The following is a 26,780-nucleotide window of genomic DNA, read 5'->3' as shown; positions in this document are numbered from 1 at the left end:
TCAGAGAGGGTACAGAGAGAGAGAGAGCAGGCCGATATAAAATGAGTTACAACAAACAGTCTATGGTGAATTGGTTTAACAGATCTCTTTCTCTATTCATATGGACTGGTTGTCCACTCCTGGCTGTGGAGGTTTCATTTTGACACAACTAAAGAATGACTAGGCTTTAGAAAAGCAAAGAACAAGCTGCTTGCACAACAGAACACATACTAATGTGAGGCATATGAGGTATATGCAATTTTAGAAAATTATTGAATTCTATCCAAAAGTCTTGGAGGGCTGCCTCCCGGGTGGCGCAGTGGTCTAGGGCACTGCATCGCAGCGCTAGCTGTACCACCAGAGAGTCTGGGTTCGCGCCCAGGCTCTGTCGCAGCCGGTCGCGACCGGGAGGTCCGTGGGGCGATGCACAATTGGCCTAGCGTCATCTGGGTTAGGGACGGTTTGGCCGGTAGGGATATCCTTGTCTCATCGTACACCAGCGACTCCTGTGGCGGGCCGGACGCAGTGCGCGCTAACCAAGGTAGCCAGGTGCACAGTGTTTCCTCCGACACATTGGTACGGCTGGCTTCCAGGTTGGATGCGCGCCGTGTTAAGAAGCAGTGCGGCTTGTTTGGGTCGTGTTTCGGAGGACGCGTGGCTTTTGACCTTCGTCTCTCCCGTGCCTGTATGGAGGTTGTAGCGATGAGACAAGATAGTAACTGCCAGCAATTGGATACCACGAAATTGGGGAGAAAAAAAAATATTGGAGGGCTGCAGTTTGTCAACGTTGTGAACATTGTGCCCAATGGTGGCAGTGGGGTTATGGTATGGGCAGGCATAAACTACAGACAATGAACACAATTGCATTTTATTGATGGCAATTTGAATGCACAGAGTTACCATGATGAGAACCTGAGGCCCATTTGTGTGCCATTCATCCACCGCCATCACTTCATGTTTCAGCATGATAATGCACGGCATCTTCGCACTGCTATTGAAGAAGAGTGGGACAACATTCCACAGGACACAGTCAACAGCCTGATAAACTCTATGAGAAGGAGATGAGTCGCGCTGACTGGTTTTACAATCAGCGCCGCTACATTTTTTAAAAAGGCATCTGTGACCAACAGATGCATATCTGTATTCCGTGACGTGAAAACCATAGATTATGGTCTAATTCATTTGTTTCAATTGACTGATTTCCTTATATGAACTGTAAATCCTTGAAATTGTTGCATGTGGAGTCTATATTTTTGTTCAGTATATATGCCTCATGAGCTTACTTCAACTTCATACCCCATCAGACACCAAAATATAAGCTTGTTTTTCTCCAATGTTTGTAAACAAAGTAAATTCAAACCAACACTATATGGCCGCAAAACATGGTGAGAACTATATTTTTGATATCATGGATGGTCAGCACAGAGGCGTTTTCTTCAGCCTCATACCCAGGCTTTGTACCGAAACAGGGGAAGAGAATACTTTGTTTTTCTTTCAACTGCTGATTGGCGCTTTAAAGATGAGCTAATCAGTCATGGATCTCGTACCCTCTCTCCGGGGATGACAGGTCAAATCGTACAGAACCGTCATTCAAAGCCGACGTGATCTCTTTGGATTACAAAAATAACATGGCTGTGGAATCTGCCTTCCAAAGGACCTACATTCTGCCAGTGAGACACTAGAAGAGGAGAGTCGACCAACGTCTGTGACAATGATGGAAGAGGGAGGAGAGTGACAGCACCTGTCGATCAAAACCCAGCTAAACCATCCCCAGTGTTCGTGTTGCGTGTCGTGCATGTGTAGTTTCACACCCACTTGTCTGCATTCAGACGCTTCTTGAATGACACCAAAGGGATTGCACCACACAGCGAAGGGATTGCACCACACAGCGAAGGGATTGCACCACACAGCGAAGGGATTGCACCACACAGCGAAGGGATTGCACCACACAGCGAAGGGATTGCACCACACAGCGAAGGGATTGCACCACACAGCGAAGGGATTGCACCACACAGCGAAGGGATTGCACCACACAGCGAAGGGATTGCACCACACAGCGAAGGGATTGCACCACACAGCGAAGGGATTGCACCACACAGCGAAGGGATTGCACCACACAGCGAAGGGATTGCCAAGTAAATGATTCATAGTCAGGACAAACTATAGCGATTCATATTCAGTGAATGACTTACTGTTTACGTTCCCCCATTTCATTCAGCAATAAAAATTTATCCATAATCTACCAGCACTTTCTAGAACAGGGTTTCCCCTCGGTCCTGGAGTTTGGCGAGATACTCAGAACTCTCTCTGTTTGACAGACTCCTTGAGGCAGCGAGTGTGTGAGAGAGTTAGTTTGCTTCAAGCCCCGCTGCCCTCAACCCTGCCCATTGATTTTTCTGTCTCAGCGCTTGTTTCTCCCACTTACACTCCTTGTTCTGTATGGAGAACGTGTTATGGCAAATTGTATGGTACAGTATTCTTTTGCCTGAAACGCTACAAATAGTTTGTGCCACTAAGGTGCCTGGCTGACAATACTAGCCTCATCTTGGAGAGTGGATGTATTGTTATTATACCGGCACACTGAACAGAGTGATAAAAGATACCCATCAGGTTTGCTATTGGAGTCGTGAGTGAAATATTAGTGAATATATGTATTTAGGACAGCAGACACTCTTCCCACAATAACCCCCTGGGAGGCGGCTCTTCTTTTTCCTCATTTCATCTCCTTCTACACTTGACTGTCAAACCCAAATGATTATGAAGACCTGACAGTCTCGTGTCCTTTACACTCCACTCCACACTTTGGTTCAGTGAGAACAGGTGGAGAGAGACTGTCCAACCTCAGAAAGCTAAGACATGACCAAAGCAACAAAATGTTGTTCAGGCTAGTGGTCAGCCATGTCTAAACAGATGAGATAAAATGAGAAAGGACTTGGCTATAATAACCTGTTCCCTCATTAAAACCCCAACAGAGAGCTGTCTGCTCTGCGTCTTCTGCTAGGTGAATGGTGTCTCTAATGGTATAGTTTCACCTGGGAGGCAGGCCGGCAGCAGCACAGCGCTTAACCTGGGAGGCAGGCCGGCAGCAGCACAGCGCTTAAGCCTGGGAGGCAGGCCGGCAGCAGCACAGCGCTTAGCCTGGGAGGCAGGCCGGCAGCAGCACAGCGCTTAACCTGGGAGGCAGGCCGGCAGCAGCACAGCGCTTAACCTGGGAGGCAGGCCGGCAGCAGCACAGCGCTTAACCTGGGAGGCAGCAGCAGCACAGCGCTTAACCTGGGAGGCAGGCCGGCAGCAGCACAGCGCTTAACCTGGGAGGCAGGCCGGCAGCAGCACAGCGCTTAGCCTGGGAGGCAGGCCGGCAGCAGCACAGCGCTTAGCCTGGGAGGCAGGCCGGCAGCAGCACAGCGCTTAGCCTGGGAGGCAGGCCGGCAGCAGCACAGCGCTTAGCCTGGGAGGCAGGCCGGCAGCAGCACAGCGCTTAGCCTGGGAGGCAGGCCGGCAGCAGCACAGCGCTTAGCCTGGGAGGCAGGCCGGCAGCAGCACAGCGCCGCTCCAGCTCCTTTACCCGTTGTGTGGCTGGGGCAATTTTTGCCCAACTCAGCAAAACTGAAGACAATGCAGTTGTAAAATAATCTGTGTAAATGCACAAAAAGAGCGCGAAAGAGCGAGAGCGTTAAAGGCCTTGAAGGGCATGACTGGGCAGTGTTAGCCTCGTGGCTAAATGCATCATTAGCGCTCCCTGAAGACAGTGTTTGGGTTTCGGGCCAAGGCGCGCTGTAACTGTCTTCATACGAGACATATCGTATGCCCCCAGAACATATTAGAGGCCCAAGTGAAAGTGTGTCCTCGTCCTCTCCTGTTCTGCTCCAGCAGAGCAAGCTACGGTAAGGGTAAGAGGGAGGTGGGTTGGCTTACCTCCCAGGATTCAGTTCTTTCCAAAGCCTGACATCGACTCAAAATAGCCTGTGCCAGGTAGCCGCAACACAACTGGACCAGAGCTAAAGGACTCAGTACAACCCAAGGTACTGCTGCATTGAACTAACACATAAGACCAGCTACGTAGTCAATACCCTGACCTTCTGTTCAGGAAACATCCCAGAAATCAACACTGATTAGTCATGATGAAATGCAGTTATAAAGCCACTTCAAGCAGCTACACTGAGACAATGAGAACAGGTAAGTGTGTATATGGTGTGTAAGCAATCTCATTGGTCAGACACGGTGCTTGGACACACACACACCTGCAGCAGAGGCAGAGCACATGTAGCCCCTCAGAGCAGCTGACTGTGTCTCCTTATATGGACAAATCCCCAATTCAGCTGAAGGCTAGCTGGAGCTGGCCTGGTGCTGTGGCTCCGTCAGTCATGACCAGGACGTTCTGAGCTGCACCACTGTCCTGTCCACCCGTAATTTGTAGCTGCTGCTCAGAGACAAGAGAGAAGAATCCCAGCATGATGCCATGTAGTGCTGCCTCCCACTTATCACAGCCACCAAGCAGAAACAAGACTACACAGACCTTGAGACATTTTTGATCCTACTACTGGTCAGCACTCCAGTATCCTCATTCAAAGTCATTGTTCAACCCAAGCTGTTCACACAGACTGCACATCACTCTAGATAACAGATCTGCTAGCTACAGTAAATGTGTCAAATATGAAATGAATGTTGTGAGGTTATGCATGATGGGCATGTGGATAAAGAAGGTGTGTTGACCGAACAGCTTATTGTTGCATGCTATATGGATGGTATGTGGTACGGAAACAGCATATTTTCCCACCATGGGGGCTGGGGTGCAGAATCAGGAAATCCCATGCGGATTAGATGAAAAGCCTTATGTTACATTGACCGTTTCTAATAAGACAGGAAAAGGCATGACACACTACAAAGAAGAATCTCTCTCTCTCGACGTTACACAGAGCTAGAGAAGATAGAGAGGACACATGGCTGTAAACCAACCAGGGGAAAGTGTCATCATTGAGGGAATTCTTTCAGCAACATGTATATAATATATAGACATCAGGCCAAACACTATGAATGTGCTGTGAATAAGCTGCAGTGTGGTTCCTTTGCACCCCAAGCAGTGGCTGAATCATTAACATATTACAGGTTTTAGTATATCATTACTCCACGGGCTGGAACATACAGGCACACACAAACACCAACAAACCTAGGCTAAATGTAAAACTTTTCCAGCGCGGTGGTAAATTCACAGAGCAGGACACAGTGCCTGGGGAACGGCGGTGGAGGCGGCAGCAGCAGCAAGAGAGCGAGAGAGACTAGAGCTGGACCCGGTTGAAAACAGGGACGGAAGGACTATTAGCAATATAGTGTGGACATATCTCACCAACCAGCGTGAAGCGTGACTGGACATAAGAGGGAGATGTACATTACAGTACATGCAGTCTTCTCTGACGGTCCACTGAATACAGTTCAATCATCTCCAGGTGGCATTCTGGTGGAGTGATTTTTTTAAAGCCTGTCTTCTCTCCGCCCTTTATTAGCCTCAAAATAAAAACTGATGAGAAGGTCAGAGAGGTCAGCCTGGTAACCAGTGGAAGTACCTAATACACTTAATTTAACTACACCACACCACATACAGCCCTGCTCAGGACACCTTTTCTAGGGTCTTAAGGGAGAACAGAGAGAGAACAGAGCGAGAGAACAGAGAGAAAACAGAGAGAGAACAGAGAGAGAAAACAGAGCGAGAGAGAACAGAGAACAGAGCGAGAGAAAGAGAGAACAGAGCGAGAGAAAGAGAGAACAAAGAGAGAAAACAGAGCGAGAGAGAACAGAGAACAGAGCGAGACAAAGAGAGAACAGAGTGAGAAACAGAACAGAGAAAAGAGCGAGAAAAGGAAGGAACAGTGAGAAAACAGAGCGAGAGAGAACAGAGTGAGAGAGAGAGAACAGAGCAAGAGAGAGAGAGAACAGAGTGAGAGAGTGAAAACAGAGCGAGAGAGAGAGAGAGAGAACAGAGTGAGACAGAGAAAACAGAGCGAGAGAACAGAGAACAGAGCGAGAGAACAGAGAACAGAGCGGGAGAACAGAGCGAGAGAGAGAACAGAGCGAGAACAGAGCGAGAACAGAGCGAGAGAGCGAGAAAAGAGCGAGAGAAAGAACAGAGAAAAGAGCGAGAAAAGAGTGAGAAAATAGAGCGAGAGAGAGACCAGAGCGAGAGAGAGAGACCAGAGCGAGAGAGAGAGAACAGAGCGAGAGAGAGAACAGAGCACAGAGAGAGAACAGAGCACAGAGAGAGAAGAGAGAACAGAGCACAGAGAGAGAACAGAGCACAGAGAGAGAACAGAGAACAGACCGAGAGAACAGAACAGACCGAGAGAACAGAGAACAGAGCGAGAGAACAGAGCGAGAGAACAGAGAACAGAGAGCGAGAGAACAGAGCGAGAGAGAGAACAGAGAGAGAGAGAACAGAGCGAGAGAACAGAGAGAAAGAACAGAGTGAAAAAACAGAAGAGCGAGAAAACAGAGCGAGAGAGAGAGGTGAGAGAGAGAGAACAGAGCGAGAGAACAGAGCGAGAGAGCGAGAAAAGAGCGAGAGAAAGAACAGAGAAAAGAGCGAGAAAAGAGTGAGAAAATAGAGCGAGAGAGAGACCAGAGCGAGAGAGAGAGACCAGAGCGAGAGAGAGAGAACAGAGCGAGAGAGAGAACAGAGCACAGAGAGAGAACAGAGCACAGAGAGAGAAGAGAGAACAGAGCACAGAGAGAGAACAGAGCACAGAGAGAGAACAGAGAACAGAGCAAGAGAACAGAGCGAGAGAACAGAGAACAGAGAACAGACCGAGAGAACAGAGAACAGAGCGAGAGAACAGACCGAGAGAACAGAGAACAGAGAACAGAGCGAGAGACCAGAGAACAGAGAGCGAGAGAACAGAGCGAGAGAGAGAACAGAGAGAGAGAGAACAGAGCGAGAGAACAGAGAGAAAGAACAGAGTGACAAAACAGAAGAGCGAGAAAACAGAGCGAGAGAGAGAGGTGAGAGAGAGAGAACAGAGCGAGAGAACAGAGCGAGAGAACAGAGCGAGAGAACAGAGTGAAAAAACAGAAGAGCGAGAAAACAGAGCGAGAGAGAGAGGCGAGAGAGAGAGAACAGAGCGAGAGAACAGAGCGAGAGAACAGAGCGAGAGAGAGAGAACAGAGTGTGAGAGAGCGAGCAGAGTGAGAGAACAGAGTGAGAGAACAGAGCAAGAGAGCAAGAAAGAGCGAAAGAGAGCGAGTGAAGATTAGTCAGGGTTTGAGGAGTGCGAGATAGAGAGAGAGAGAACAGAGAGAGAACACAGAGAACAGAAAACAGAGAACGGAGAGAGATAGAACAGAGCCAGAGAGAGAACAGAGAACAGAGAGAGAGAGAGCAGAGAAGAGAGCGAGAGAGAGAACAGAGCACAGAGAGAGAACAGAGAACAGACCGAGAGAACAGAACAGACCGAGAGAACAGAGAACAGAGCGAGAGAACAGAGCGAGAGAACAGAGAACAGAGAACAGACCGAGAGAACAGAGAACAGAGCGAGAGAACAGACCGAGAGAACAGAGAACAGAGAACAGAGCGAGAGAACAGAGAACAGAGAGCGAGAGAACAGAGCGAGAGAGAGAACAGAGAGAGAGAGAACAGAGCGAGAGAACAGAGAGAAAGAACAGAGTGAAAAAACAGAAGAGCGAGAAAACAGAGCGAGAGAGAGAGGTGAGAGAGAGAGAACAGAGCGAGAGAACAGAGCGAGAGAGCGAGAAAAGAGCGAGAGAAAGAACAGAGAAAAGAGCGAGAAAAGAGTGAGAAAATAGAGCGAGAGAGAGACCAGAGCGAGAGAGAGAGACCAGAGCGAGAGAGAGAACAGAGCACAGAGAGAGAACAGAGCACAGAGAGAGAAGAGAGAACAGAGCACAGAGAGAGAACAGAGCACAGAGAGAGAACAGAGAACAGAGCAAGAGAACAGAGCGAGAGAACAGAGAACAGAGAACAGACCGAGAGAACAGAGAACAGAGCGAGAGAACAGACCGAGAGAACAGAGAACAGAGAACAGAGCGAGAGAACAGAGCGAGAGAGAGAACAGAGAGAGAGAGAACAGAGAGAGAGAGAACAGAGCGAGAGAACAGAGAGAAAGAACAGAGTGAAAAAACAGAAGAGCGAGAAAACAGAGCGAGAGAGAGAGGTGAGAGAGAGAGAACAGAGCGAGAGAACAGAGCGAGAGAACAGAGCGAGAGAACAGAGCGAGAGAGAGAGGTGAGAGAGAGAGAACAGAGCGAGAGAACAGAGCGAGAGAACAGAGTGAAAAAACAGAAGAGCGAGAAAACAGAGCGAGAGAGAGAGGCGAGAGAGAGAGAACAGAGCGAGAGAACAGAGCGAGAGAACAGAGCGAGAGAGAGAGAACAGAGTGTGAGAGAGCGAGCAGAGTGAGAGAACAGAGTGAGAGAACAGAGCAAGAGAGCAAGAAAGAGCGAAAGAGAGCGAGTGAAGATTAGTCAGGGTTTGAGGAGTGCGAGATAGAGAGAGAGAGAACAGAGAGAGAACACAGAGAACAGAAAACAGAGAACGGAGAGAGATAGAACAGAGCCAGAGAGAGAAAAGAGAACAGAGAGAGAGAGAGCAGAGAAGAGAGCGAGAGAGAGAACAGAGAGAGAGAGAACAGAGCGAGAGAACAGAGAGAAAGAACAGAGTGAAAAAACAGAAGAGCGAGAAAACAGAGCGAGAGAGAGAGGTGAGAGAGAGAGAACAGAGCACAGAGAGAGAACAGAGAACAGACCGAGAGAACAGAACAGACCGAGAGAACAGAGAACAGAGCGAGAGAACAGAGCGAGAGAACAGAGAACAGAGAACAGACCGAGAGAACAGAGAACAGAGCGAGAGAACAGACCGAGAGAACAGAGAACAGAGAACAGAGCGAGAGAACAGAGAACAGAGAGCGAGAGAACAGAGCGAGAGAGAGAACAGAGAGAGAGAGAACAGAGCGAGAGAACAGAGAGAAAGAACAGAGTGAAAAAACAGAAGAGCGAGAAAACAGAGCGAGAGAGAGAGAGAGAACAGAGCGAGAGAACAGAGCGAGAGAACAGAGTGAAAAAACAGAAGAGCGAGAAAACAGAGCGAGAGAGAGAGGTGAGAGAGAGAGAACAGAGCGAGAGAACAGAGCGAGAGAGCGAGAAAAGAGCGAGAGAAAGAACAGAGAAAAGAGCGAGAAAAGAGTGAGAAAATAGAGCGAGAGAGAGACCAGAGCGAGAGAGAGAGACCAGAGCGAGAGAGAGAGAACAGAGCGAGAGAGAGAACAGAGCACAGAGAGAGAACAGAGCACAGAGAGAGAAAGAGAACAGAGCACAGAGAGAGAACAGAGCACAGAGAGAGAACAGAGAACAGAGCAAGAGAACAGAGCGAGAGAACAGAGAACAGAGAACAGACCGAGAGAACAGAGAACAGAGCGAGAGAACAGACCGAGAGAACAGAGAACAGAGAACAGAGCGAGAGAACAGAGAACAGAGAGCGAGAGAACAGAGCGAGAGAGAGAACAGAGAGAGAGAGAACAGAGCGAGAGAACAGAGAGAAAGAACAGAGTGAAAAAACAGAAGAGCGAGAAAACAGAGCGAGAGAGAGAGGTGAGAGAGAGAGAACAGAGCGAGAGAACAGAGCGAGAGAGCGAGAAAAGAGCGAGAGAAAGAACAGAGAAAAGAGCGAGAAAAGAGCGAGAAAATAGAGCGAGAGAGAGACCAGAGCGAGAGAGAGAGACCAGAGCGAGAGAGAGAGACCAGAGCGAGAGAGAGAGAACAGAGCGAGAGAGAGAACAGAGCACAGAGAGAGAACAGAGCACAGAGAGAGAAGAGAGAACAGAGCACAGAGAGAGAACAGAGCACAGAGAGAGAACAGAGAACAGAGCAAGAGAACAGAGCGAGAGAACAGAGAACAGAGAACAGACCGAGAGAACAGAGAACAGAGCGAGAGAACAGACCGAGAGAACAGAGAACAGAGAACAGAGCGAGAGAACAGAGAACAGAGAGCGAGAGAACAGAGCGAGAGAGAGAACAGAGAGAGAGAACAGAGCGAGAGAACAGAGAGAAAGAACAGAGTGAAAAAACAGAAGAGCGAGAAAACAGAGCGAGAGAGAGAGGTGAGAGAGAGAGAACAGAGCGAGAGAACAGAGCGAGAGAACAGAGTGAAAAAACAGAAGAGCGAGAAAACAGAGCGAGAGAGAGAGGCGAGAGAGAGAGAACAGAGCGAGAGAACAGAGCGAGAGAACAGAGCGAGAGAGAGAGAACAGAGTGTGAGAGAGCGAGCAGAGTGAGAGAACAGAGTGAGAGAACAGAGCAAGAGAGCAAGAAAGAGCGAAAGAGAGCGAGTGAAGATTAGTCAGGGTTTGAGGAGTGCGAGATAGAGAGAGAGAGAACAGAGAGAGAACACAGAGAACAGAAAACAGAGAACGGAGAGAGATAGAACAGAGCCAGAGAGAGAACAGAGAACAGAGAGAGAGAGAGCAGAGAAGAGAGCGAGAGAGAGAACAGAGCACAGAGAGAGAACAGAGAACAGACCGAGAGAACAGAGAACAGACCGAGAGAACAGAACAGACCGAGAGAACAGAGCGAGAGAACAGAGAACAGAGAACAGACCGAGAGAACAGAGAACAGAGCGAGAGAACAGACCGAGAGAACAGAGAACAGAGCGAGAGAACAGAGAGCGAGAGAACAGAGCGAGAGAGAGAACAGAGAGAGAGAGAACAGAGCGAGAGAACAGAGAGAAAGAACAGAGTGAAAAAACAGAAGAGCGAGAAAACAGAGCGAGAGAGAGAGGTGAGAGAGAGAGAACAGAGCGAGAGAACAGAGCGAGAGAGCGAGAAAAGAGCGAGAGAAAGAACAGAGAAAAGAGCGAGAAAAGAGTGAGAAAATAGAGCGAGAGAGAGACCAGAGAGAGAGAGACCAGAGCAGAGAGAGAGAACAGAGCACAGAGAGAGAACAGAGCACAGAGAGAGAAGAAGAACAGAGCACAGAGAGAGAACAGAGAGAGAGAGAACAGAGAACAGAGCAAGAGAACAGAACGAGAGAACAGAGAACAGAGAACAGACCGAGAGAACAGAGAACAGAGAGAGAACAGACCGAGAGAACAGAGAACAGAGAACAGAGCGAGAGAACAGAGAACAGAGAGCGAGAGAACAGAGAGAGAGAGAACAGAGAGAGAGAGAACAGAGCGAGAGAACAGAGAGAACAGAGTGAAAAAACAGAAGAGCGAGAAAACAGAGCGAGAGAACAGAGCGAGAGAACAGAGCGAGAGAAGAAGAGCGAGAAAACAGAAGAGAGAGGCGAGAGAGAGAGAACAGAGCGAGAGAACAGAGCGAGAGAACAGAGCGAGAGAGAGAGAACAGAGTGTGAGAGAGCGAGCAGAGTGAGAGAACAGAGTGAGAGAACAGAGCAAGAGAGCAAGAAAGAGCGAAAGAGAGCGAGTGAAGATTAGTCAGGGTTTGAGAGTGCGAGATAGAGAGAGAGAGAACAGAGAGAGAACACAGAGAACAGAAAACAGAGAACGGAGAGAGATAGAACAGAGCCAGAGAGAGAAAAGAGAACAGAGAGAGAGAGAGCAGAGAAGAGAGCGAGAGAGAGAACAGAGAGAGAGAGAACAGAGCGAGAGAACAGAGCGAGAGAACAGAGTGAAAAAACAGAAGAGCGAGAAAACAGAGCGAGAGAGAGAGGCGAGAGAGAGAGAACAGAGCGAGAGAACAGAGCGAGAGAGAGAGAACAGAGTGTGAGAGAGAGAGCAGAGTGAGAGAACAGAGTGAGGGAACAGAGCAAGAGAGCAAGAAAGAGCGAAAGAGAGCGAGTGAAGATTAGTCAGGGTTTGAGGAGTGCGAGATAGAGAGAGAGAACACAGAGAAAAGAAAACAGAGAACGGAGAGAGATAGAACAGAGCCAGAGAGAGAACAGAGAACAGAGAGAGAGAGAGCAGAGAAGAGAACAGAGAGAGAGAGAGAACAGAGAGAGAGAGAACAGAGAACAGAGAGAGAGAGAACAGAGAGAGAGAACAGAGAGAGAACAGAGAGAGAGTGAGAGAGAGAGAGAGAGAGAGAGAGAGAGAGAGAGAGAGAGAGAGAGAAAACAGAGCGAGAGAACAGAGAGAGAACAGAGCGAGAGAACAGAGCCGGAGAGAGAGAGGACAGAGCCAGAGAGAGAGAGAGAACAGAGCCAGAGAGAGAGAGAGAACAGAGCAAGAGAGAGAGAGAACAGAGCGAGAGAGCAAGAAAGAGCGAAAGAGAGCGAGTGAAGATTAGTCAGGGTTTGAGGAGCGAGATAGAGAGAGAGAACACAGAGAACAGAAAACAGAGAACGGAGAGAGATAGAACAGAGCCAGAGAGAGAACAGAGAACAGAGAGAGAGAGAGAGAACAGAGAGAGAGAGACAGAGAGAGAGAGAACAGAGAACAGAGAGAGAGAGACAGAGAGAGAACAGAGAGAGAGAACAGAGAGAGAACAGAGAGAGAGCGAGAGAGAGAGAGAGAGAGAGAGAAAACAGAGCGAGAGAACAGAGAGAGAACAGAGCGAGAGAACAGAGCCGGAGAGAGAGAGGACAGAGCCAGAGAGAGAGAGAGAACAGAGCCAGAGAGAGAGAGAGAACAGAGCAAGAGAGAGAGAGAACAGAGCGAGAGGGACCGAGAAAACAGAGCGAGAGAGAGAGAACAGAGCGAGAGAGAGAGAGAACAGAGCGAGAACAGAGCGAGAGGGACCGAGAAAACAGAGCGAGAGAGAGAGAACAGAGCGAGAGAGAGAACAGAGCGAGAGAGAGAAGCGAGAGAGAGAGAACCGAGCGAGAGAGAGAACCGAGCAAGACAGAGAGAGAGAACCGAGCGAGACAGAGAGAGAGAGAACCGAGCGAGAGAAAGAGAACAGAGAGAGAGAGAACCGAGAGAGAGAGAGAACCGAGCGAGAGAGAGCGAGAACAGAGCGAGAGAACAGAGCGAGAGAGAGAGAATAGTGTGTGTGAGAGAGAGAACAGAGTGTGTGAGAGAGAGAACAGAGCAAGAGAGCAAGAAAGAACGAAAGAGAGCGAGAGAAGATTATTCAGGGTTTGAGGAGTGTGCATAATTCATATGCCTGTTACTGGAGATGATTTTGCAGCGAGATCTTAAGAGAGATCACAGCCATAATCTCCAATGGGTCTCGATGGAAACCTTAGCCGGGAAAGTTCCCCTTTGGAGCAGCTCTCCGGTGACTACGGCACACACACACACACACACACACACACACACAATAACATTGCTTACCAGCCAACCCTCCCACCCACACATACACCCAGAGTGAATGAATGAAACCAGGCTGTTTCCTAAAAATAATCACTAACTGGGCGATTTAAAAACATTGCCCTGCCCACACAATTATTTCTATTCATTTTGCACTTTCTCTCTGTTGAGTCCCAGAATAGCAGGCCATTCATATTTAAAGACTGGTGAGTGGTGAGAGTGGAGGAAACGGTGACGTCAGGCCCAGGGAGAGTAAGCCTTTTCTCAGTTCCTGGTTGTATGTTCTCTCTTGTCTGAGGGACAGGGGTAGAACAACACTTAGCAGAGAATGTTCTCTCTTGTCTGAGGGACAGGGGTAGAAATGTTCTCTCTTGTCTGAGGGACAGGGTAGAACAACACTTAGCAGAGAATGTTCTCTCTTGTCTGAGGGACAGGGGTAGAACAACACTTAGCAGAGAATGTTTCTCTTGTCTGAGGGACAGGGGTAGAACAACACTTAGCAGAGAATGTTCTCTCTTGTCTGAGGGACAGGGGTAGAACAACACTTAGCAGAGAATGTTCTCTCTTGTCTGAGGGACAGGGGTAGAACAACACTTAGCAGAGAATGTTCTCTCTTGTCTGAGGGACAGGGGTACTTAGCAGACAACACTCTTGTCTGAGGGACAGAGAACAACATGCAGAGAATGTTCTCTTGTCTGAGGGACAGGGTAGAACAACACTTAGCAGAGAATGTTCTCTTTTCTGAGGGACAGGGGTAGAACAACACTTAGCAGAGAATGTTCTCTCTTGTCTGAGGGACAGGGGTAGAACAACACTTAGCAGAGAATGTTCTCTCTTGTCTGAGGGACAGGGGTAGAACAACACTTAGCAGAGAATGTTCTCTCTTGTCTGAGGGACAGGGGTAGAACAACACTTAGCAGAGAATGTTCTCTCTTGTCTGAGGGACAGGGGTAGAACAACACTTAGCAGAGAATGTTTCTTGTCTGAGGGACAGGGGTAGAACAACACTTAGCAGAGAATGTTCTCTCTTGTCTGAGGGACAGGGGTAGAACAACACTTAGCAGAGATTGGCAATCAAAGCCCGGCTTTATGATTACTTCAATGGCTTTTAAATTCTTGAATTCTTCTTCTCTGAGCTGTTTCCTACCCCCGGAGAGGTCTATATGCACCATCCTGACAGACGGTGTTCCTCTATAGGAACATTGAATAAACACATTTTGTTTGCTTTTCCCAAAGCGACTGCAGATAACAGCACATTGAGTAAAATGTATTTTATTAAATGGCAAACCTTTGCTAATTGACCCCAAACAAAAACTATATGAAAAAGCTGTATTGTATGTCTATCGAATGCAGGCTGATCACAATTCTTTTGCAAAAAATAATTTACATTCAGAGCATCTCCAACTTTAGACCATTCTTCTAATAAACACATGCAAGAGGAAAATGTATTCTCTGGTGAAGAGAAAAGACACCCATGCAGCTCGGAGAAGCAAACACCAGGCCCAGAATAACCTTGTTGTGGCTTCCTGCAGTCATTATCACTGGAAACACTGCAGAGCTGGAAATCTATAGCATTAGACCCAAACAATCCTACGGTAAGAACCAGAGAAGAAACCATGCATGCAACACTTTCACCGCAGGGAGGAAAGTCAATGTCAGTCACAATGCTCTCAACCAGCAAGGCATGTCAATTAAGAACAAATTCTTATTTACAATGACGTACAACACCGGCCAAACCGCGATGCCCTATGGGACTCCCAATCACGGCCGGTTGTGAAACAGCCTGGATTTGAACCAGGGTGTCTGTAGTGACGCCTCTAGCACTGAGATGCAGTGCCTTAGACCACAGTGCCACTTGGGAGCCTATGAGCTTGTCAACTGGAATTCATTTCAATTAACAGGTGTTCCTTGTTAAAAGTTCATTTGTGTAATTCCATTCCTTCTTAATCCGTTTGAGCCAATCAGTTGTGTTGTGACATGTAGTGGCGGTATACAGAAGATAGCCCTATTTGGTAAAGGACCATGTCCATCTTTTGGCAAGAACAGCTCCAATAAGCAAAGAGAAACAACAGTCCATCATTACATTAAGACATGAAGATCAGTCAATACAGAACATTTCAACAACTCTGAATGTTTCTTCAAGTGCAGTCGCAAAACCCATCCAAGCGCTATGATGAACTGTCTCTCATGAGGACCGCCACAGGAAAGACCCAGAGTTACCTCTGCTGCAGAGGATAAGTTCATTAGTTACCAGCCTCAGAAATTGCAGCCCAAATAAATGCTTTACAGAGTTCAAGTAATAGAAACATCAACTGTTCAGAGGAGACTGTGTGAATCAGGCCTTCATGGTCGAATTGCTGCAAAGAAACCACTACTAAAGGACAGCAATAAGAAGAGACTTGCTTGGGCCAAGAAACACGAGCAATGGACATTAGACCGTTGGAAATCTGTCCTTTGATCTGATGAGTCCAAATTGGTTCCAACCGCCATGTCTTTGTGAGACGTAGAGTAGGTGAAAGGATGATCTCCGCATGTGTATTTCCCACCGTGAAGCATGGAGGAGGAGGTGTGATGGTGTGGGCGCTTTGCTGGTAATACTGTCAGTGATTTATTCAAGGTACACTTAACCATAGCATTCTGCAGCGATACGCCGTCCCATCTGGTTTGCGTTTAGTGGGACTATCATTTTTTTTTTTTAAAGGGCTATTTGACCAAGATGGAGAGTGATTGAGTGCTGCATCAGATGACCTGGCATCCACAATCCCCCGACCTCAACCTAACCTAACTGAGATGGCTTGGGATGAGTTGAACCGCAGAGTGGAGGAAAAGCAGCCAACAGCTGCTCGGCTCCTTCAAGATTGTTGGAAATGCATTCCAGATGAAGTTGGTTGAGAGAATGTCAAGTGTGTGCACGTCTCAGGACAGGCTGCCTAGCCGCTGCTGCTGCACTTCAATAGTCATTCAAAACAGAGACACCTACTGATGATAAATCCTATCTGGGAAGAACGTCATCAATTGTGTAACCTCTGATCATTTTCACAATGGGCTTTGGGACTCCATTGGAAGGAACATGGAGGAACAAAAGGTTGCCGTTGCTAATTAAGCTAACAAAATGGGAAATACATTATTCATAGATATTCTCAAAATAGGATAAAATACACTTATAAGTATATCATCATTACTATATTACTATCATTATGTTGCATGTATTACTTTATTACACAAATACAATCACATGACAATCATTTTTAAGTGTCCAATAGCCTGTTCCTTCCTGACCATTTGATTAGAATATGAATCCCCTTCTCCATGCCGAGTGGCTTGTTATCAAAGGAGCTGAATCTAAAGGATTCAGAGAGGGACATCTGTTTTCAGGTGTGGGGCGAACACCCACGCCCCCTTTTACACAACCAGGTGCTGCTGGTTCCCTGTCTCCTGCCTCCTCCTCTTCCCTGCCAGTCAGAGAGCAGCAGCTGGTCTGGGTCTGGGGGGCTGGGGCAGAGCAGGCCTGGCTAATGCAGGCTACCTTTAATCTTGGTGGTGTAGCCTGATTGAGTGGCTGGAGTGGAGACTCAGGAGTCAGTCTGTCAGTCTGTGGCTCTGAGCCTTTGAAGCCCAAAGCTCCATTAGATGTCATTGAGGAGATTGGAGTGGAGAGAAGGAGTTGGACCTCGTCCTGTTCCCGTCTGTCCCCCCTTTGAACATCCCCAATTTCCCCAAAGTAACAACTGAAAAAGATAGGTAAATAAAACAGAAGGAGGGGAGGAGGGGGTATAAATCTGTTGAACATGGAGGTTCTGTCTAGCTCCAGCCTGGGAGGGAGGGAGGGAGCTGCTCTATCTTAGTGAAGTGAACTTCAAGGAGGCCCCTCTCACTTTGATGCTGAGAGACACGACAGCTGACACAGAGGGAAACAGTGTTGCTTTACTAAAACAACAGCAAAACAAACTGTTGGAGCAGCATGCTATCTGTCTAAGCTTGGGAGAAGAGAGGACAGGCCTGGCTGCCTGCACCTGTGGATGGAAAGTGTCACACTCCCCCTGGTCTCCTGCAACAGCTGGGTTGCTGAGTCTCTGGATCACTTGTACTGTGTACTGCTGCGAGCATAGGTTCAAATCCAAACACTGCTCTGCAAAAGTGTAACACTGCATACTAACTGGGTATTTGTCAGACCACTTCACTTTGAAATGTGCCTGTTCAGAAAACACTCCCCCCCCTATCGCAACACAGAGAGCATGCTGGGAAACATGTAAATCAGGATGTAAATGGCCACCTGAAGAAAAGAAAACAACCGGAGTCGTCCAATGTTTGCACCCTGTAGAGACAAATGCATACCCCAAGACGCCATCTTTGCTTTCATATCAGTGCTGAGACACTGAGCCAAGCGAAACACAGCAGGATTAGAATGTCAAGTGTCAGCTCAGGGATCCTTGTACACACGCATGACTGTGGTGCACACCAATTACCTCAAACATCCCTGGGTTGGTGTTTATGAAGACTGCCCAGGGAGGAAAGCAGTAGAGGATAGCACACACTGTGGGCAGAGGAGTGGAGACGGCATAGGTATAGCTGATTAGAAACAACAGGTCTGGAAGGGTTCAGTTCTCATCCACAGGGATAACAAACACCAACATGCCACTCAAACACACTTCACATACCAGCTTCCCTCAACTTCCTAATACCACTTTATTTTTAAATGCATGACAAACATTACTGCACAATTTTGATAAAATGCCAGTGGAATTCAACATGAGCCTGAGTGAATACCCAGGATGAAATTGCCTGAGATGGATTTTAACTTAAAGGTGGAATATGCAGAAATGGCTCCGCCATTTCCGAGGGCAAAAATTTGAATAGTTTTTCTAATTGTTTGTGACAAAACAAGCAAGTATAGTGTAGAGTATCATTGTTCCATGTATATCCCTGTGAAATATATTTTCAATAACCAAAAATATTGTATTTTCTGCCGTTTGAAGCTGGTTGACAAAACCGACAGTAAAAGACGCAAAAACTAAACTTAAGAATGGGAAGCATAGAAATAGCTCACATTGAACATATCTACTGCATATTAGACTTGCTTTCAATGAAAATGACAGATCTATAAACACACATTTCTATGTGAATTTGGTCAGGTCTTCCAAAAAGTGACATATTGCAGCTTTAACAATGACAGCAGTGATGGTTCAACCCTTTAAACAAACACAGACAGACAGAAGGACTGGTTATAACACTCTGCTGCTTGCACATTTAACGTCATGTTTGGCAAACAGAAACATTTATTTATTTTCAAATAGGCTGAGCAAATGTGCCAATACAAATGGCTCAACGTCAGTTATTTTACTGAATAATGGCAGGCGTGTTACTATCGCCATCACTCACAATACAGTACAGCCTGATGGGAGCCATGTTGGGAGAGGAACCATTGATGAGGAACGTCAATCTAACATGGAAATGTATTAGTGTGAGACGGACAGAGAAAAAATGGGAACAAAGTAATCTCTGCTGCAATTTGACTGAGAAAAACAGAAAAAAAATATTGATTGGTGGGTGTTAAACATGGCCTCAGCTGCAGACAGATGACAGACTAACTCCACCAAGAGAAGTACACTCAAATCAGTAAATCCTCTAACTCAAAAGTATAATTCTCTGACAAAATAATAAATAAATGCAGACTATTATTGAATAAATCATGAGCTGTCACCTACACTGTTCCAGCTGTCGAATGGCTCCTGCAGTATGTTAAATGTGCACCTTGTTTTTCAATAAAAACCTGACAGAGTAACAGGCAAGTGGAGAAGCAGAAAATCCCAGAGAAACATAGCTGGTAAATCTTAATATAGAACTGTGTTTAACATATCATGAAAAAGGAGAAAAAAGGAGAAGCACATCTATTTGTTAAGAGCCAGAGCAATAGGAGCTGACAGAACCAATGGAAATGCATTGGTGTTTAATGCTAATAGACTAGCAACCGATGACGACACACCATTTCTCATTTTTCGACACTATTTGCTTCCCAGTTAAGACAGAGAACATTATGCTGCAGATCCTGAGCGAGGAAAATGGTTGAGAACAATGCTCAACTAATACTAAACTAATTCAACTATATTACGGCACTGTTGAAAAGTGGTCAGATGAAGCAAATGCTAAACTACAGGACTGTTTTGCTAGCACCGACTGGAATATGTTCTGGGATTCTTTTGATGGCATTGAGGAGTACACAACATCAGTCACTGGCTTTATCAATAAGTGCATCGAGGATGTCGTTCCCACAGTGACTGTACGTACACACCCCAACCAGAAGCCATGGATCACAGGCGACATCCACACTGAGCTAAAGGGTGGAGCTGCCGCTTTCAAGGAGCAGGACTCTAAACCGGAAGCTTATAAGAAATCCCGCTATGCCCTACGACGAACCATCAAACAGGCAAAGCATCAATACAGGACTAAGATCGAATCGTAATACACCGGCTCCGATGCTCGTTGGATGTGGCAGGGCTTGCAAACTACTACAGACTACAAAGGGAAGCCCAGCCGAGAGCTGCCCAGTGACGCGAGCCTACCAGACGAGCTAAATAACTTCTATGCTCGTTTCAAGGCAGGTAACACTGAAACATGCATGAGAGCATCAGCTGTTCAGGATTATTGTGTGATCACACTCTCCGCAGCCGATGTGAGTAAGACATTTAAACAGGTCAACATTCACAAGGCAGCAGGGCCAGACGGATTATCAGGACGTGTACTCCGAGCATGGGCTGACCAAGTAAGCATTTCATTTGTAAGTAAACATTTCACTGTAAGGTCTACACCGGTTGTATTCGGCGCATGTGCCAAATACAATTTGATTTGATTTAGACAACCTCAGTCTCCAGCAAACACTAGTTTATCTTTCTGCGCAGTAAGTATCTTGCTGAGTATTCCCTGAACTGAGACACAACATGCTGACTGCACAACAGGTTAGGTGCACAGCTGTTGCCCATCCTGAGAAAAAGAGGTACTCCTGACTAATGTATGGAGAAGGAGGGCAAACACACACACACAACAGAGAGGTTTAAGTATCCTCTATTAGGTGAAGGAGAATAATGGGTCTGGAAGTGAGAAGAGGCTGCTCTCCCTTATAGAGGCTGCCCAGGAGAGTGCTAGGGAGCAAAATGTGAAATGATCAGAAGAGAGATGGGAAGGACATTGACTGAGTGAGAGTAAGAAAAGTGTGAGCAAGCGCTTAAGCATTCATTTTGGTTACTGCTCTCGCAGAAATGGTCAATGGATGATGTAGATTTTGCCCAAAAAATAGAGAGATGCCTCCATCACAAACACACCCCCCTCCAGCCAGGTGAGGGCCAAATACAACACACACACTGCTGGAGACAGACCACAGTAGACACAAGACACACACCTGTCTAAAGTCAGTGGTCAGGCAACATCGAAACCCCTGGAAAGCTAAATGAGCATTAGGAGCTTCTCCTTGATTAGGAGCACAATCAGCTTTAAAAATACAAATAGATTGTAGCTTCCATTAATATAATTGTCTGCATCAGTTCTAATTCCCCATATACACGCGTGCGTGCGAGAAACTCGTTTTTCAACCACTCCACAAATTTCTTGTGAACAAACTATATTTTTTGGCAAGTCGGTTAGAACATCTATTTGTGCATGACACAAGTCATTTTTCCAACAATTGTTAAAACAGATTATTTCACTTATAATTCACTGTATCACAATTCCAGTGGGTCAGAAGTTTACATACACTAAGTTGACTGTAACTTTAAACAGCTTGGAAAATACACATACATTTACACACATATATACAGTTGAAGTCAGAAGTATACATACAGTTAGGTTGGAGTCATTAAAACTAGTTTTTCAACCACTCCACAAATTTCTTGCTAACAAATAATAGTTTTGACAAGTCGGTTAGAACATCTGCTTTGTTTCCAACAATTGTTAACAGTCAGATTATTTCACTTATAATTCACTGTATCACAATTCCAGTGGGTCATAAGTTTACATACACTAAGTTGACTGTGCCTTTAAACAGCTTGGAAAATTCCAGAAAATGATGTCATGGCTTTAGAAGCTTCTGATAGGCTAATTGACATCATTTGAGTCAATTGGAGGTGTACCTGTGGATGTATTGTAAGGCCTACCTTCGAACTCAGTGCCTCATTGCTTGACATCATGGGAAAATCAAAAGAAATCAGCCAAGACCTCAGAAAATTAATTGTAGACCTCCACAAGTCTGGTTCATCCTTGGGGGCAATTTACAAACACCTGAAGGTACCACGTTCATCTGTACAATAGTATGCAAGTATAAACACCATGGGACCATGCAGCCGTCATACCGCTCAGGAAGGAGACGCATTCTGTCTCCTAGAGATGAACGTACTTTGGTGCGAAAAACGCAAATAATTCCCAGAACAACAGCAAAGGACCTTGTGAAGATGTTGGAAGAAACAGGTACAAAAGTATCTATATCCACAGTAAAAACGAGTCCTATATCGACATGAGCTGAAAGGCCTCTCAGCAAGGAAGAAGCCACTGCTCCAAAACCGCCATTAAAAAAGCCAGACTACAGTTTGCAACTGCACATGGCGGCAAAGATCGTACTTTTTGGAGAAATGTCCTCTGGTCTGATGAAACAAAAATAGAACTGTTTGGCCATAATGACCATCGCCATGCAATAAAATGCAAATTAATTACTTAGGTTACTTAAAATCATACAATGTGATTTTCTGGATTCCGTCTCTCACAGTTGAAGTGTACCTATGATAAAAATTACAGACCTCTACATGCTTTGTAAGTAGGGAAAACCTGCAAAATCGGGCAATGTATCAAATACTTGTTCTCCCCACTGTATATAACTAGGCAAGTCAGTTAACTTCACTAGGGTAGGGGGCAGCATTCGAAATATTGGATGAAAAGCATGCCCAAATTAAACTGCCTGCTACTCAGGCCCAGAAGATAGGATATGCATATAATTGGTATATTTGGATAGACAACAACGTTTCCAAACCCATTAAAATAATGTCTGTGAATATATAACTGATATGGCAGGCAATAACCAGAGGAAAATCCAACCAGAAAGTGCTATTATTTTGAAAGGCTGTTTTTCCATTGAAAGCCTATCCACCATACAAAGACTTAGGACCCAGTTCACGGGCTCTATGGCTTCCTCAACATGTGACCAGTCTTTAGACATTGTTTCAGGCTTTTACTCTGAAAAATGAGTGAGATATAGCACTTTCAATCAGTGGCCAGTGGAATTTCTTTTAACTCTGAAAATTGTGTCACTTCTCTTGCAACAGAGTCGGGGTATATGCAGCAGTTTGGGCAGCATAGGTGGAGGGAGAGAAGGGCGTAGGTGGAGGGAGAGAAGGGCGTAGGTGCAGGGAGAGAAGGGCGTAGGTGCAGGGAGAGAACAAGAGGGAACCCACTAGAGAACAAGAGGGAGCCCTCAGACCACTGATGTAGTCCCTATTACAGAGCCACTAGAGAACAAGAGGGAGCCCTCAGACCACTGATGTTGTCCCTATTACAGAGCCACTAGAGAACAAGAGGGAACCCACTAGAGAACAAGAGGGAGCCCTCAGACCACTGATGTTGTCCCTATTACAGAGCCACTAGAGAACAAGAGGGAACCCACTAGAGAACAAGAGGGAGCCCTCAGACCACTGATGTTGTCCCTATTACAGAGCCACTAGAGACAAGAGGAAGCCCTCAGACCACTGATGTTGTCCCTATTACAGAGCCACTAGAGAACAAGAGGGAGCCCTCAGACCACTGATGTTGTCCCTATTACAGGGCCACTAGAGAACAAGAGGGAGCCCTCAGACCACTGATGTTGTCCCTATTACAGAGCCACTAGAGAACAAGAGGGAACCCACTAGAGAACAAGAGGGAGCCCTCAGACCACTGATGTTGTCCCTATTACAGAGCCACTAGAGACAAGAGGAAGCCCTCAGACCACTGATGTTGTCCCTATTACAGAGCCACTAGAGAACAAGAGGGAGCCCTCAGACCACTGATGTTGTCCCTATTACAGGGCCACTAGAGAACAAGAGGGAGCCCTCAGACCACTGATGTTGTCCCTATTACAGAGCCACTAGAGAACAAGAGGGAGCCCTCAGACCACTGATGTAGTCCCTATTACAGAGCCACTAGAGAACAAGAGGGAGCCCTCAGACCACTGATGTATTCCCTATTACAGAGCCACTAGAGAACAAGAGGGAGCCCTCAGACCACTGATGTTGTCCCTATTACAGGGCCACTAGAGAACAAGAGGGAGCCCTCAGACCACTGATGTTGTCCCTATTACAGAGCCACTAGAGAACAAGAGGGAGCCCTCAGACCACTGATGTTGTCCCTATTACAGAGCCACTAGAGAACAAGAGGAGCCCTCAGACCACTGATGTTGTCCCTATTACAGAGCCACTAGAGAACAAGAGGGAGCCCTCAGACCACTGATGTTGTCCCTATTACAGAGCCACTAGAGAACAAGAGGGAGCCCTCAGACCACTGATGTAGTCCCTATTACAGGGCCACTAGAGAACAAGAGGGAGCCCTCAGACCACTGATGTTGTCCCTATTACAGAGCCACTAGAGAACAAGCGGGAGCCCTCAGACCACTGATGTAGTCCCTATTACAGGGCCACTAGAGAACAAGAGGGAGCCCTCAGACCACTGATGTTGTCCCTATTACAGAGCCACTAGAGAACAAGAGGGAGCCCTCAGACCACTGATGTAGTCCCTATTACAGGGCCACTAGAGAACAAGAGGGAGCCCTCAGACCACTGATGTAGTCCCTATTACAGGGCCACTAGAGAACAAGAGGGAGCCCTCAGACCACTGATGTAGTCCCTATTACAGGGCCACTAGAGAACAAGAGGAAGCCCTCAGACCACTGATGTAGTCCCTATTACAGGGCCACTAGAGAACAAGAGGGAGCCCTCAGACCACTGATGTAGTCCCTATTACAGAGCCACCAAGAACTCTTCACCGTCTCATCTGCCTCCTCACCACCAGGACTGCTCCTTAAAGACATCAGCTCCACCAGAAACACACACACGTCTTGAAAACTTCCCTACATCAACCTATCATGAATCCCTTTTACTCAATAAGGAAAGTAAAATCATTCTTGAATCGCATGTAAGTTATGCACTGAATGAATACATTAGTACAATCTACGATGAATTTGAAAAATAAATCAAATAGGCTAATCACTGTAGAGGACCCTGTTTCATCAATCACAATCCTTTAACACACAACCATTCAACCTGGCATTTCTAACACACTTAAATAACTGCAGGAAGAGAATGGACATTTCAAGCACCATCTTTACACAGTTTATCACTCTGCACTAGCCTTTCTCCTCACCCACTCTCATTTTCCCTTCCCTCACACTTCGCAAGCCATACAGAACTGCAGTCCGGACTGAGCGAACAGACAGATCATTTATAAAAGCTGTGCTCTTTCAATGTTAATGACTTTGTATCATTTCTCATCCATTAGCTGGCTGCTTTGATAGACGTGGCCATATTAAACCAGTGTGTGATTGTGTGAGTGGCAGGCAGAGCCCGTGTGTTGTACTATAGACATCTAGAAATCACCTCTCATTGACTGTCTCCGCTCTCTGAGCTATTCCTCTCTGCCATGTTAGTGGGAGAACAGGCGTAAGGACAGATGCCTCTTAAGGCTGTGGATAAACACAATCATGCATTAAATAGTTGGAAATTTATTATCTGTGAAGAAGAAAAGGGCTGCACACTCTGTTGCCAAACCACCTGTAAAGTGGCAACATTTTTATCTGTGGTGGATTTTTACTAGTGATGACATTAAGAAATTGATAGTTACATATCGGGATATTATTGTTGACGATATATCGTATCATTTTGACAATATCACAATATTATTTTTGCACTAGGTTGTTGTACCTGCACCAAAACTCCAGTATTTTCGTTTTCTCATGGCTCTCTGTTGTCCCTATGCAGCAGATATATGATGAGCAGTATCTTTGGAAGATCGAATCACAATAAAACCCCATTCATTCACCAACGGCTGCCGAGCCTGTACTCTGATCAACTAAATAACTGAATTGTCTTCTCTCCCTGCGCCGACGCCCTTCTCTCCCTGCGCCGACGCCCTTCCCTCCCTGCGCCGACGCCCTTCCCTCCCTGCGCCTACGCCCTTCCCTCCCTGCGCCTACGCCCTTCCCTCCCTGCGCCTACGCCCTTCCCTCCCTGCGCCTACGCCCTTCCCTCCCTGCGCCTACGCCCTTCCCTCCCTGCGCCTACGCCCTTCCCTCCCTTCCCTCCCTGCGCCTACGCCCTTCCCTCCCTGCGCCTACGCCCTTCCCTCCCTCCGCCTACGCCCTTCCCTCCCTCCGCCTACGCCCTTCCCTCCCTCCGCCTACGCCCTTCCCTCCCCTCCCTCCGCCTACGCCCTTCCCTCCCTCCGCCTACGTCCTTCCCTCCCTCCACCTACGCCCTTCCCTCCCTCCACCTACGCCCTTCCCTCCCTCCACCTACGCCCTTCCCTCCCTCCACCTACGCCCTTCCCTTGCCCTCTGAGCATAGTGCTGTCTTCTCCACCTACTCCCCTATGCATGTATAAAGGTAAAGCATGTCTGAAGAAAGCATAGCTGTGAGATTGAGTGCTGCGTTCACACCAGACAGAGGAGCACAAGGATTTGTGGAAGTGTGGTATTGAGGGGACGTAGTAGGTGTGAGGACAACGGAATCCAAAACAAATAACAGGAAAGACGGTTAACTGTAATCTCTGACTGGCAGAATACGTTCTCTAGTCTAGGTTTATACTCAGCTTTTGTCCAGCCATTTACACTTGTTACTTCATTATATTATGCAACTGTAATACTTTGCTTGTTTTCTTTATTGCAAAAGAAGTGTCCCAAATTGAATTCCTGCTAAAGTATTTCAAAATAACTCAAATCATACACCCAGTGATTCCCTGTAGCTTAGTTACACATACAGCAAACAACAGCTCTTTGCCTTGGCTTGTTGAACAGTATCTGACAGCATTGCAGTGATGGTAAATGTTGTTAATAGACTTTTGTCCAGAGCAGTGAGTGTCCATGCTGGCCGTGTCCCTGTTTGAGGGCACATCAATTGCCACTGGTCCCCAAGGTCAGTGTGGTGAGGCACATGACGGGACTGACCCGTGATGTGGCAGCTGTGGAAACAATACACTCCAGAGAGTGCACATCTCTCTCCCAGAGTCCACCGCTTCACAATACCATGTTGAGAGAAGCTGGGGTACCAATGACCTAGGACAGAGAAGGGGGAGAAGTGGGGAGGGTTGAGAGGGCGAGAAAGGTCACAGCTGTGGGGACTGCCTGGAGGTAGTCAGGTCACTGATGGAGTATAGAGGGGATCCATGGTGCAATATTGAAGTCCAAATCAATAACGGACACTGCAGCCACTACACTGTACAGTAGTGTTACAGTGCCCTACATGACCACACAGTCAATAGACGACATACACGACTGCAAAGCCAATGCAAACAGACTTTTCACCCCGAACAGAGAAGAAGAGACTAGAGGAGAACTGGCTATAGCCTGGCTCCAGAGAGACAGTGCCAT

At 46.9% G+C, this 26,780-nt stretch overlaps 1 protein-coding gene across 13 annotated transcripts in view; it reads right to left on the bottom strand.

Moving 5' to 3' along the window:
* The window catches only part of LOC124005825 (RNA-binding protein Musashi homolog 2-like), a 385,933-nt gene that overhangs the window by 336,863 nt on the left and 22,290 nt on the right, over positions 1-26,780 (bottom strand). The gene's annotated exons all lie outside the window — the stretch shown is intronic.

Source organism: Oncorhynchus gorbuscha, linkage group LG19 (assembly GCF_021184085.1).
Source record: "Oncorhynchus gorbuscha isolate QuinsamMale2020 ecotype Even-year linkage group LG19, OgorEven_v1.0, whole genome shotgun sequence".
Taxonomy (NCBI): Eukaryota; Metazoa; Chordata; class Actinopteri; order Salmoniformes; family Salmonidae; genus Oncorhynchus; species Oncorhynchus gorbuscha.
The sequence above is the reverse complement of the archived record's forward strand: the minus strand, read 5'-3'. Positions and strand labels throughout refer to the sequence as shown.